At 41.3% G+C, this 13,026-nt stretch overlaps 1 protein-coding gene across 1 annotated transcript in view; it reads left to right on the forward strand.

Annotated features, from left to right (window-relative positions):
- The first annotated feature begins 6,931 nt into the window (after positions 1 to 6,931).
- Positions 6,932 to 13,026, forward strand: part of LOC129841936 (NACHT, LRR and PYD domains-containing protein 12-like) — a 286,696-nt gene continuing 280,601 nt past the window's right edge. The window contains 1 exon segment of the mRNA XM_055910307.1: positions 6,932 to 7,014. The gene's annotated coding sequence lies outside the window, so the exon portion shown is untranslated.

The following is a 13,026-nucleotide window of genomic DNA, read 5'->3' on the forward strand; positions in this document are numbered from 1 at the left end:
TTTATTCTTTCCATTATTGTTTAATGTAGGACGCTATGTACTGTACATGCCTTCACCCCCACATAGCCTAGCTCATATTATTGTTTTATGTAGGACGCTACATTTCTGGACAATAGTAAATAGGCCGAGAAAAAAAAATCCCTCTTCAATTCGGCCATTTTGCTTTCTTGTGGAATATGCTGTTAAGCCACATAGCCTAGCTCAGACAGTTAAGTTATTTATATGGGCCTTCACTCTGAAGAAATAGACTCCAATTAAGCCCTCTTGTTATTTTAAAAATCACATTAAAATGAAGATTATTGTTGAAATGAATTACTCTACTGGTGTAGGTTTTCTCCATCTGTTGCATAACAAGTTATCTATATTTTCAGCACCAGGTGTTGTTCACCTCCTATTCATTGTGCTGCAGTTGCCGCTTAATGTTTCAGCACCACAATATGGTCCTCTAACTGCTTTAATAGTCTCCTGCATTCTCTCCTCAGGAATGAAGTTAAAATGTAACTTGTGCATTTAGGGAGGGTAACATTGTAGATACACGACACCACCATTTAGAATACAGTAGGAACTCTTTCCATTTGTCCTATTGAAACACACAGAAAACTATAGTATTTAGCCTAAAGCAGCATATGATTTTACAGTAGACTATAGATGTAGGCTACTGTATAGTCACATGGCTCAGTGTTAATATGTTAGAGCAGCATCTGATTTTACAGTAGACTATAGATGTAGGCTACTGTAGAGTCACATGGCTCAGTGTTAAAATGTTAGAGCAGCACATTGGTCTGAACAACTTATATCCTCTTAGTGAATGTCTCTTAATGAGAAAGAATCATCAACATGGATGAGAATACTGCATTTTGAAATGAAAATACTATTGAGTCTGTAGACACATTGAAATAGTGATTCCGACGTCCGTGGATCTGCGTGAGGGTGGAGTCAGAACTACAACTCCCTGTTTCACGTTGCATCACGTCCAGTGTTGAGGAACTGTAAGGGGAGAGTCAGAACTACAACTCCCTGTTTCACGTTGCATCACGTCCAGTGTTGAGGAACTGTAAGGGGGGAGTCAGAACTACAACTCCCTGTTTCACGTTGCATCACGTCCAGTGTTGAGGAACTGTAAGGGGGGAGTCAGAACTACAACTCCCTGTTTCACGTTGCATCACGTCCAGTGTTGAGGAACTGTAAGGGGGGAGTCAGAACTACAACTCCCTGTTTCACGTTGCATCACGTCCAGTGTTGAGGAACTGTAAGGGGGGAGTCAGATGGATTAAGGCATTTTGGAGGGGCTGAATGTTGCACCATTGACAAAGCAGATCAACTGAGCTAGGGTCAGAGTTAGGAAGAAAACTACAATATGGTAGTCATCACCCAAAGCCTCAATAATCTATTCCTCCATCAATATCACCATCGTTGTTGTAGTCATCATCCTCAGCCTCATTAATCTATTCCTCCATCAATATCACCATCGTTGTTGTAGTCATCACCCTCAGCCTCATTCATCTATTCCTCCATCAATATCACCATCGTTGTTGTAGTCATCACCCTCAGCCTCATTCATCTATTCCTCCATCAATATCACCATCGTTGTTGTAGTCATCACCCTCAGCCTCATTCATCTATTCCTCATCAATATCACCATCGTTGTTGTAGTCATCACCCTCAGCCTCATTCATCTATTCCTCCATCAATATCACCATCGTTGTTGTAGTCATCACCCTCAGCCTCATTCATCTATTCCTCCATCAATATCACCATCGTTATTGTAGTCATCACCCTCAGCCTCATTAATCTATTCCTCCATCAATATCACCATCGTTGTTATAGTCATCACCCTCAGCCTCATTAATCTATTCCTCCATCAATATCACCATCGTTGTTGTAGTCATCACCCTCAGCCTCATTCATCTATTCCTCCATCAATATCACCATCGTTATTGTAGTCATCACCCTCAGCCTCATTCATCTATTCCTCCATCAATATCACCATCGTTGTTGTAGTCATCACCCTCAGCCTCATTAATCTATTCCTCCATCAATATCACCATCGTTGTTGTAGTCATCACCCTCAGCCTCATTAATCTATTCCTCCATCAATATCACCATCGTTGTTGTAGTCATCACCCTCAGCCTCATTCATCTATTCCTCCATCAATATCACCATCGTTGTTGTAGTCATCACCCTCAGCCTCATTCATCTATTCCTCCATCAATATCACCATCGTTGTTGTAGTCATCACCCTCAGCCTCATTCATCTATTCCTCATCAATATCACCATCGTTGTTGTAGTCATCACCCTCAGCCTCATTCATCTATTCCTCATCAATATCACCATCGTTGTTGTAGTCATCACCCTCAGACTCATTAATCTCTTCCTCCATCAATATCACCATCGTTGTTGTAGTCATCACCCTCAGCCTCATTCATATATTCCTCATCAATATCACCATCGTTGTTGTAGTCATCACCCTCAGACTCATTAATCTCTTCCTCCATCAATAACACCATCGTTGTTGTAGTCATCACCCTCAGCCTCATTAATCTATTCCTCCATCAATATCACCATCGTTGTTGTAGTCATCACCCTCAGCCTCATTAATCTATTCCTCCATCAATATCACCATCGTTGTTGTAGTCATCACCCTCAGCCTCATTCATCTATTCCTCCATCAATAACACCATCGTTGTTGTAGTCATCACCCTCAGCCTCATTAATCTATTCCTCCATCAATATCACCATCGTTGTTGTAGAGATCACCCTCAGCCTCATTCATCTATTCCTCATCAATATCACCATCGTTGTTGTAGTCATCACCCTCAGCCTCATTCATCTATTCCTCCATCAATATCACCACCGTTGTTGTAGTCATCACCCTCAGCCTCATTCATCTATTCCTCCATCAATATCACCATCGTTGTTGTAGTCATCACCCTCAGCCTCATTAATCTATTCCTCCATCAATATCACCATCGTTGTTGTAGTCATCACCCTCAGCCTCATTACTCTATTCCTCCATCAATATCACCATCGTTGTTGTAGTCATCACCCTCAGCCTCATTCATCTATTCCTCCATCAATATCACCACCGTTGTTGTAGTCATCACCCTCAGCCTCATTAATCTATTCCTCCATCAATATCACCATCGTTGTTGTAGTCATCGCCCTCAGCCTCATTACTCTGTTACTCCATCAATATCACCACCGTTGTTCTAGTCATCACCCTCAGCCTCATTAATCTGTTACTCCATCAATATCACCATCGTTGTTGTAGTCATCACCCTCAGCCTCATTCATCTATTCCTCCATCAATATCACCACCGTTGTTCTAGTCATCACCCTCAGCCTCATTCATCTATTCCTCCATCAACATCACCATCGTTGTTGTAGTCATCGCCCTCAGCCTCATTACTCTGTTACTCCATCAATATCACCACCGTTGTTCTAGTCCTCACCCTCAGCCTCATTAATCTGTTACTCCATCAATATCACCATCGTTGTTGTAGTCATCACCCTCAGCCTCATTCATCTATTCCTCCATCAATATCACCATCGTTGTTGTCGTCATCACCCTCAGCCTCATTAATCTATTCCTCCATCAATATCACCATCGTTGTTGTAGTCATCACCCTCAGCCTCATTCATCTATTCCTCATCAATATCACCATCGTTGTTGTAGTCATCACCCTCAGCCTCATTCATCTATTCCTCCATCAACATCACCATCGTTGTTGTAGTCATCACCCTCAGCCTCATTCATCTATTCCTCCATCAACATCACCATCGTTGTTGTAGTCATCACCCTCAGCCTCATTCATCTATTCCTCCATCAATATCACCATCGTTGTTGTAGTCATCACCCTCAGCCTCATTAATCTATTCCTCCATCAATATCACCATCGTTGTTGTAGTCATCACCCTCAGCCTCATTAATCTATTCCTCCATCAATATCACCATCGTTGTTGTAGTCATCACTCTCAGCCTCATTAATCTGTTACTCCATCAATATCACCATCGTTGTTGTAGTCATCACTCTCAGCCTCATTAATCTGTTACTCCATCAATATCACCATCGTTGTTGTAGTCATCACCCTCAGCCTCATTCATCTATTCCTCCATCAATATCACCATCGTTGTTGTAGTCATCACCCTCAGCCTCATTCATCTATTCCTCCATCAATATCACCATCGTTGTTGTAGTCATCACCCTCAGCCTCATTCATCTATTCCTCCATCAATATCACCATCGTTGTTGTAGTCATCACCCTCAGCCTCATTAATCTATTCCTCCATCAATATCACCATCGTTGTTGTAGTCATCACCCTCAGCCTCATTAATCTATTCCTCCATCAATATCACCATCGTTGTTGTAGTCATCACCCTCAGCCTCATTCATCTATTCCTCCATCAATATCACCATCGTTGTTGTAGTCATCACCCTCAGCCTCATTCATCTATTCCTCCATCAATATCACCATCGTTGTTGTAGTCATCACCCTCAGCCTCATTCATCTATTCCTCCATCAATATCACCATCGTTGTTGTAGTCATCACCCTCAGCCTCATTCATCTATTCCTCCATCAATAACACCATCGTTGTTGTAGTCATCACCCTCAGCCTCATTAATCTATTCCTCCATCAATAACACCATCGTTGTTGTAGTCATCACCCTCAGCCTCATTCATCTATTCCTCCATCAATAACACCATCGTTGTTGTAGTCATCACCCTCAGCCTCATTAATCTATTCCTCCATCAATATCACCATCGTTGTTGTAGTCATCACCCTCAGCCTCATTAATCTATTCCTCCATCAATATCACCATCGTTGTTGTAGTCATCACCCTCAGCCTCATTCATCTATTCCTCCATCAATAACACCATCGTTGTTGTAGTCAACACCCTCAGCCTCATTAATCTATTCCTCCATCAATATCACCATCGTTGTTGTAGTCATCACCCTCAGCCTCATTAATCTATTCCTCCATCAATATCACCATCGTTGTTGTAGTCATCACCCTCAGCCTCATTAATCTATTCCTCCATCAATATCACCATCGTTGTTGTAGTCATCACCCTCAGCCTCAATAATCTGTTACTCCATCAATATCGTCATAATAGTCATCATCCACTTCATAGTTTCTGCCCTCAATAAAAGCCCTTCTGAATGAACCACATTGTCCTTCTGCCTGCTGGAGCTCATCAAGCTTTCCAGCAACAAGCTTTCTCTGAGACACAATCACTTACTATTGGTCAGCTGCAGGGAATCGCCCACGTCTCTGAGACACAATCACTTCCTATTGGTCAGCTGCAGGGAACCGCCCACGCCTCTGAGACACAATCACTTCCTATTGGTCAGCCGCAGGGAACTGCCCACGTCTCAGGAGATATGTATTTTAGGCAGTAAGTAAAACTGCCGAGGCCTTGGAGAATCTGGCCCTAAAAGACAGACCATCTGTTTATCTGTAATGTACTTATCCTCATACAGTTTATCTCCTGGATCCATCTTTGTGTTTTCTGGTTGTGTTGAGTGGGACAATGGAACATAGTATTTAACATGATCCTATTGTCTATTGGCTTCAAGAAGATATTCACTTTATCCATTACAACAATCTGAGACCCTTATCTGCTGGTTTAATCACTATATTCTGATTGATGTTCAATGTTTCTAGAGCTTGATTAAAATAATAAATGCTTCTGAATTGTGAAAAAGAAGCCACATCCCTACATATAAGAGTCTGTATAGTTTCTGACACTGACTCCAACTGAGGTTCCCAATGTGAGGGGTTTGGAAATAGTATATGAGGAAAATCTGTTTCATATTCAAAATGATCTGTTTAGGAGCTGGAATGAAAGTCAGTCCTCTTTCTAGAACCTCACTCTCGGCTTGGTTGAGCCCAATGGGACATTGCTGGTCAAGACCTCAAATCGGTTGTGAACTAGTATGTACATTTTGATTGAACAAGGTCACTAAACTGGGGGTTAGACAGGGTAGATCCAAGAGCCTCTGCTGTCATCTAGAGGGTGTTCCTCTGTACTGCTTGACACATGGAGACTCAATGGAGGCCCAGTGGTTAGACAGGGTACATCCAAGAGCCTCTGCTGTCATCTAGAGAGTGTTTCTCTGTACTGCTTGACACATGGCGACTCAATGGAGGCCCAGTGCAAGTGCTCAAAGTAAGGCCCAAATAATTGTTTGTCAGGTTGGGATCTATAAAGCAGTATGTTCTTTATTTAATAGCAACTGGTTCATAAAAAGAGAGTGCCTGGAATACTCGGTTACTGAAGACATTGCCGAAAGTTATTAATTGATTATTAAAGAATAAAGCTTGTTTTACAAATCATGATCCTCATCTTGAAGAGTCACCTGTGACAGTATTCATAAAGAGTAGGAGAGGTGATCTAGGATCAGTTTATCCTTTTAGATCATAATGAATCAGATTACATGGACTGGGGGACCTGATCCTAGATCATACAGAATCAGATTACATGGAAGGGGGACCTGATCCTAGATCATAATGAATCAGATTACATGGAGAGGAGGGACCTGATCCTAGATCATAATGAATCAGATTACATGGAGAGGAGGGACCTGATCCTAGATCATAATGAATCAGATTACATGGACAGGGGGACCTGATCCTAGATCATAATGAATCAGATTACATGGACTGGGGGACCTGATCCTAGATCATAATGAATCAGATTACATGGAGAGGGGGGACCTGATCCTAGATCATAATGAATCAGAATACATGGAGAAGGGGACCTGATCCTAGATCAGCACTCCAACTCTGGGACACTGCCTGTATGAAACCGAACATATAATTGTAAAGTCTAGTTACAGCAGGTGTTTACTGCCATCTAGTGGAAGATACCAATACAACACTTTATTATCATGATGGGGTGACTGACGGCTGAGCTGAAACAGAAAGTAAAGTTGTTCTTTTGGAAAGGATCCATTTTGAGACGACAGAGTAGAAAACACTACATGGAGAGAACTGACAAATAAAGTAAGTATTTCTGAACAATAAGTTATTCTAATGGACAGAGTAAGAGAATGAATACCTGGAATGAGATATTACTAGTTAGTAGAACTGCTACTTGAGCCGAGTTGCTGACAGATAGCAGTTTTAAAAGTGTAAACTAATCAGTAGGCCGACATGTTATCAGTAAAACGTCTGGTAAAGATGGTGGAGGATCTTTTCAATTATTTAGTTTTATGTTAATCTCAGGGTTTCTAAATCCTTTTGTTCTTACCAGCACTTACACACCTGATTCAACTAATCATCACATATTTTAAGACAGTTTGATATTTGAGGCATACAAATGAACATTCTCAAATTAAAAACTTTTGGGTTTGTAGGCCTGCTTACAATTATTAAAGGCCTACAGTAACTCACATTTTGGAGGAAAAAAACACAGCTAAACTTGGTTTCGAGTAAATTATATGTTTATCAAAAATAATGTAAGAGAGATGTCTTGAAGAAACGCGTCTGGGTTTAGAACTCTGTGTCTCAGTGCGCTGCGACAGTGGGAAGTTCGTTTTGCATGGCCCGGTGCTACAGGGGAGTGGACATTTATTTTACGGACCAAAGGAATGGTCTAAAATGTGCAAACTCTGCTCACCCGGGGAGCCGGGCAATGCACAACGAATTCCCCCAGTGACCGTTACTTTATTTCCTGTTATGAAATGTAAAGTAACTTTGTAGCCGACGCAGTTCCAGAATGTCTGTTGAAACTGTGTCTCATATGGAACGTTAGAACAGTGGTGGAAAAAATACTGAATTGTCATACTTGAGTAAAAGTAAAGATACCGTAATAGAAAATGACTCAATTAACATTTGACTTGATTTAAATTACACTATTATTTTATTTTATTTAGATTAGGCTATATATACAACATGACCAAAAGTATGTAGACACCTGCTTGTCGAACATCTCATTCCAAAATCATAGGCATTAATATGGAGTTGGTCCCCCCTTGCTGCTATAACAGCCTCCACTCTTCTGGGAAGGCTTTCCACTAGATGTTGGAACCTTGCTGGAGGGACTTGCTTCCATTCAGCCACAAGAGCATTAGGGACGTCGGACACTGATGTTGGGCGATTAGGCCTGGCTCGCAGTCGGCGTTCCAATTCATCCCAAAGGTGTTCGATTGGTTGAGGTCAGGGCTCTGTGCAGGCCAGTCAAGTTCATCCACACCGATCTCGAGAAGCCATTTCTGTATTGACCTCACTTTGTGCACAGGGACATTGTCATGCTGAAACAGAAAATGTCATTCCCCAAACTGTTGCCACCAAGTTGGAAGCACAGAATCGTCTAGAATGTAATTTTATACTGTAGAGTTAAGATTTCTCTTCACTGGAACTTGGGGACCCGAACCATGAAAAACAGCCCCAGACCATTATTCCTCCTCCACCAAACTTTACAGTTGGCACTATGCATTCGGGCAGGTAGAGTTTTCCTGGCATCCGCCAAACGCAGATTCGTCCGTTGGACTGCCAGATGGTGAAGTGTGATTCATAACTCCAACGAAGACGTTTCCACTGCTCCGAAGCCCAATGGCAGCGAGCTTTACACCACTCAAGCAGATGCTTGGCATTGCACATGGTTATCTTGTGTGCGGCTGCTCGGCCGTGGAAACTAATTTCATGAAGCTCCCGACGAACAGTTATTTTGTTGACGTTGCAGTTTGGAACTCGGTAGTGAGTGTTACAACCGAGGACAGACCATTTTTATGCGCTTCCGCACTTGGCGGGCCCGTTCTGTGAACTTGTGTAGCCTACCACTTCACGGTTGATCCGTTTTTGCTCCTAGATGTTTCCACTTCACAATAACAGCAGTCACATTTGACCGGGGCAGCTCTAGCAGGGCAGGAATTTGACGAACTGACTTGTTGGAAAGGTGGCATCCTATGACGGTGCCACGTTGAAAGTCACTGAGCTCTTCAGTACGGGTCATTCTACTGCCAATGTTTGTCTATGGAGATTGCATGGCGGTCTGCTCGATTTTATACACCTGTCAGCAACGGGTGTGGCTGAAATAACCGAATCCACTAATTTGAAGGGGTGTCCACATACTTTTGTATATATAGTGTAGATTCTCTGTCCTGCTACTGGTAGGACTATAACATTATGTGTACTGATCTGAACAGGTTTAGGCTGGTTGTCTATGATATGTAGGTTATATACAGTACATTCTCTGTCCTGCTACTGGTAGGACTATAACATTATGTGAACTGATCTGAACAGGTTTAGACTGGTCATCTATGATATGTAGGTTATATACAGTACATTCTCTGTCCTGCTACTGGTAGGACTATAACATTATGTGAACTGACCTGAACAGGTTTAGGCTGGTCATCTATGATATGTAGGTTATATACAGTACATTCTCTGTCCTGCTACTGGTAGGACTATAACATTATGTGAACTGATCTGAACAGGTTTAGACTGGTCATCTATGATATGTAGGTTATAGCCGAGGTATAGACCTTGATCTGCATATCACTAACAAACTGCTATTATACATTATAACCTAGCCTACTTTACATAATGTAGCATCTACATGTCACTAACAACCCACTATTATACATTATAACCTAGTCTACTTTACATAATATAACATCTACATATCACTAACAACCCACTACTATACATTATAACCTAGTCTACTTTACATAATATAACATCTACATATCACTAACAACCCACTACTATACATTATAACCTAGTCTACTTTACATAATATAACATCTCTTACTTGATGCAAATAACCTTTCTGAATGGATCAATGATTTCCCCCTCAGATCAATCATGTCCGTTTTAGCCCTTCTGTCTACATTCTCAGACACGTTTAGAAAATAACAGCTTGAAAGACAATAAATATCCTACTTTTAATGAATACAAATAAGTGTGAGACATGGCCTTGTGTTGCTGTACTGTCTATAACTACCTTAACAAACAGTGACTTATTATTATTATTGACAGTTACCATGGAGATGAAATGTCACAACTACATGTTCATGTGATGCATTAAATCACCTGACTGTTTCTATGTCTGTTAGTAGATGTTTTATTTCTCAAAGAGATAATGAATAAATGAGAACAATTGACAATGAATTATTAGTTGTCACTGTGTTAACCACAACCAACATGTTGGATCTCTGTTTAGTTGTCACTGTGTTAACCACAAACAACATGTTGGATCTCTGTTTAGTTGTCACTGTGTTAACCACAACCAACATGTTGGATCTCTGTTTAGTTGTCACTGTGTTAACCACAACCAACATGCTGGATCTCTGTTTAGTTGTCACTGTGTTAACCACAACCAACATGCTGGATCTCTGTTTAGTTGTCACTGTGTTAACCACAACCAACATGTTGGATCTCTGTTTAGTTGTCACTGTGTTAACCACAACCAACATGTTGGATCTCTGTTTAGTTGTCACTGTGTTAACCACAACCAACATGCTGGATCTCTGTTTAGTTGTCACTGTGTTAACCACAACCAACATGTTGGATCTCTGTTTAGTTGTCACTGTGTTAACCACAACCAACATGCTGGATCTCTGTTTAGTTGTCACTGTGTTCACCACAACCAACATGTTGGATCTCTGTTTAGTTGTCACTGTGTTAACCACAACCAACATGTTGGATCTCTGTTTAGTTGTCACTGTGTTAACCAACATGTTGGATCTCTGTTTAGTTGTCACTGTGTTAACCACAACCAACATGTTGGATCTCTGTTTAGTTGTCACTGTGTTAACCACAACCAACATGCTGGATCTCTGTTTAGTTGTCACTGTGTTAACCACAACCAACATGTTGGATCTCTGTTTAGTTGTCACTGTGTTAACCACAACCAACATGCTGGATCTCTGTTTAGTTGTCACTGTGTTCACCACAACCAACATGTTGGATCTCTGTTTAGTTGTCACTGTGTTAACCACAACCAACATGTTGGATCTCTGTTTAGTTGTCACTGTGTTAACCACAACCAACATGCTGGATCTCTGTTTAGTTGTCACTGTGTTCACCACAACCAACATGTTGGATCTCTGTTTAGTTGTCACTGTGTTAACCACAACCAACATGTTGGATCTCTGTTTAGTTGTCACTGTGTTAACCACAACCAACATGTTGGATCTCTGTTTAGTTGTCACTGTGTTAACCACAACCAACATGCTGGATCTCTGTTTAGTTGTCACTGTGTTAACCAACATGCTGGATCTCTGTTTAGTTGTCACTGTGTTAACCACAACCAACATGTTGGATCTCTGTTTAGTTGTCACTGTGTTAACCACAACCAACATGCTGGATCTCTGTTTAGTTGTCACTGTGTTAACCACAACCAACATGTTGGATCTCTGTTTAGTTGTCACTGTGTTAACCACAACCAACATGTTGGATCTCTGTTTAGTTGTCACTGTGTTAACCACAACCAACATGCTGGATCTCTGTTTAGTTGTCACTGTGTTAACCACAACCAACATGTTGGATCTCTGTTTAGTTGTCACTGTGTTAACCACAACCAACATGTTGGATCTCTGTTTAGTTGTCACTGTGTTAACCACAACCAACATGCTGGATCTCTGTTTAGTTGTCACTGTGTTCACCACAACCAACATGTTGGATCTCTGTTTAGTTGTCACTGTGTTAACCACAACCAACATGTTGGATCTCTGTTTAGTTGTCACTGTGTTAACCACAACCAACATGTTGGATCTCTGTTTAGTTGTCACTGTGTTAACCACAACCAACATGCTGGATCTCTGTTTAGTTGTCACTGTGTTAACCACAACCAACATGCTGGATCTCTGTTTAGTTGTCACTGTGTTAACCACAACCAACATGTTGGATCTCTGTTTAGTTGTCACTGTGTTAACCACAACCAACATGTTGGATCTCTGTTTAGTTGTCACTGTGTTAACCACAACCAACATGCTGGATCTCTGTTTAGTTGTCACTGTGTTAACCACAACCAACATGCTGGATCTCTGTTTAGTTGTCACTGTGTTAACCACAACCAACATGCTGGATCTCTGTTTAGTTGTCACTGTGTTAACCACAACCAACATGCTGGATCTCTGTTTAGTTGTCACTGTGTTAACCACAACCAACATGCTGGATCTCTGTTTAGTTGTCACTGTGTTAACCACAACCAACATGCTGGATCTCTGTTTAGTTGTCACTGTGTTAACCACAACCAACATGTTGGATCTCTGTTTAGTTGTCACTGTGTTAACCACAACCAACATGCTGGATCTCTGTTTAGTTGTCACTGTGTTAACCACAACCAACATGCTGGATCTCTGTTTAGTTGTCACTGTGTTAACCACAACCAACATGCTGGATCTCTGTTTAGTTGTCACTGTGTTAACCACAACCAACATGTTGGATCTCTGTTTAGTTGTCACTGTGTTAACCACAACCAACATGCTGGATCTCTGTTTAGTTGTCACTGTGTTAACCACAACCAACATGTTGGATCTCTGTTTAGTTGTCACTGTGTTAACCACAACCAACATGCTGGATCCCTGTTTAGTTGTCACTGTGTTAACCACAACCAACATGCTGGATCTCTGTTTAGTTGTCACTGTGTTAACCACAACCAACATGTTGGATCTCTGTTTAGTTGTCACTGTGTTAACCACAACCAACATGTTGGATCTCTGTTTAGTTGTCACTGTGTTAACCACAACCAACATGTTGGATCTCTGTTTAGTTGTCACTGTGTTAACCACAACCAACATGTTGGATCTCTGTTTAGTTGTCACTGTGTTAACCACAACCAACATGTTGGATCTCTGTTTAGTTGTCACTGTGTTAACCACAACCAACATGTTGGATCTCTGTTTAGTTGTCACTGTGTTAACCACAACCAACATGCTGGATCTCTGTTTAGTTGTCACTGTGTTAACCACAACCAACATGCTGGATCTCTGTTTAGTTGTCACTGTGTTTACCACAACCAACATGTTGGATCTCTGTTTAGTTGTCACTGTGTTAACCAGAACCAAC

The sequence above is a fragment of the Salvelinus fontinalis genome, unplaced genomic scaffold (assembly GCF_029448725.1).
Source record: "Salvelinus fontinalis isolate EN_2023a unplaced genomic scaffold, ASM2944872v1 scaffold_0004, whole genome shotgun sequence".
Lineage (NCBI taxonomy): Eukaryota > Metazoa > Chordata > Actinopteri > Salmoniformes > Salmonidae > Salvelinus > Salvelinus fontinalis.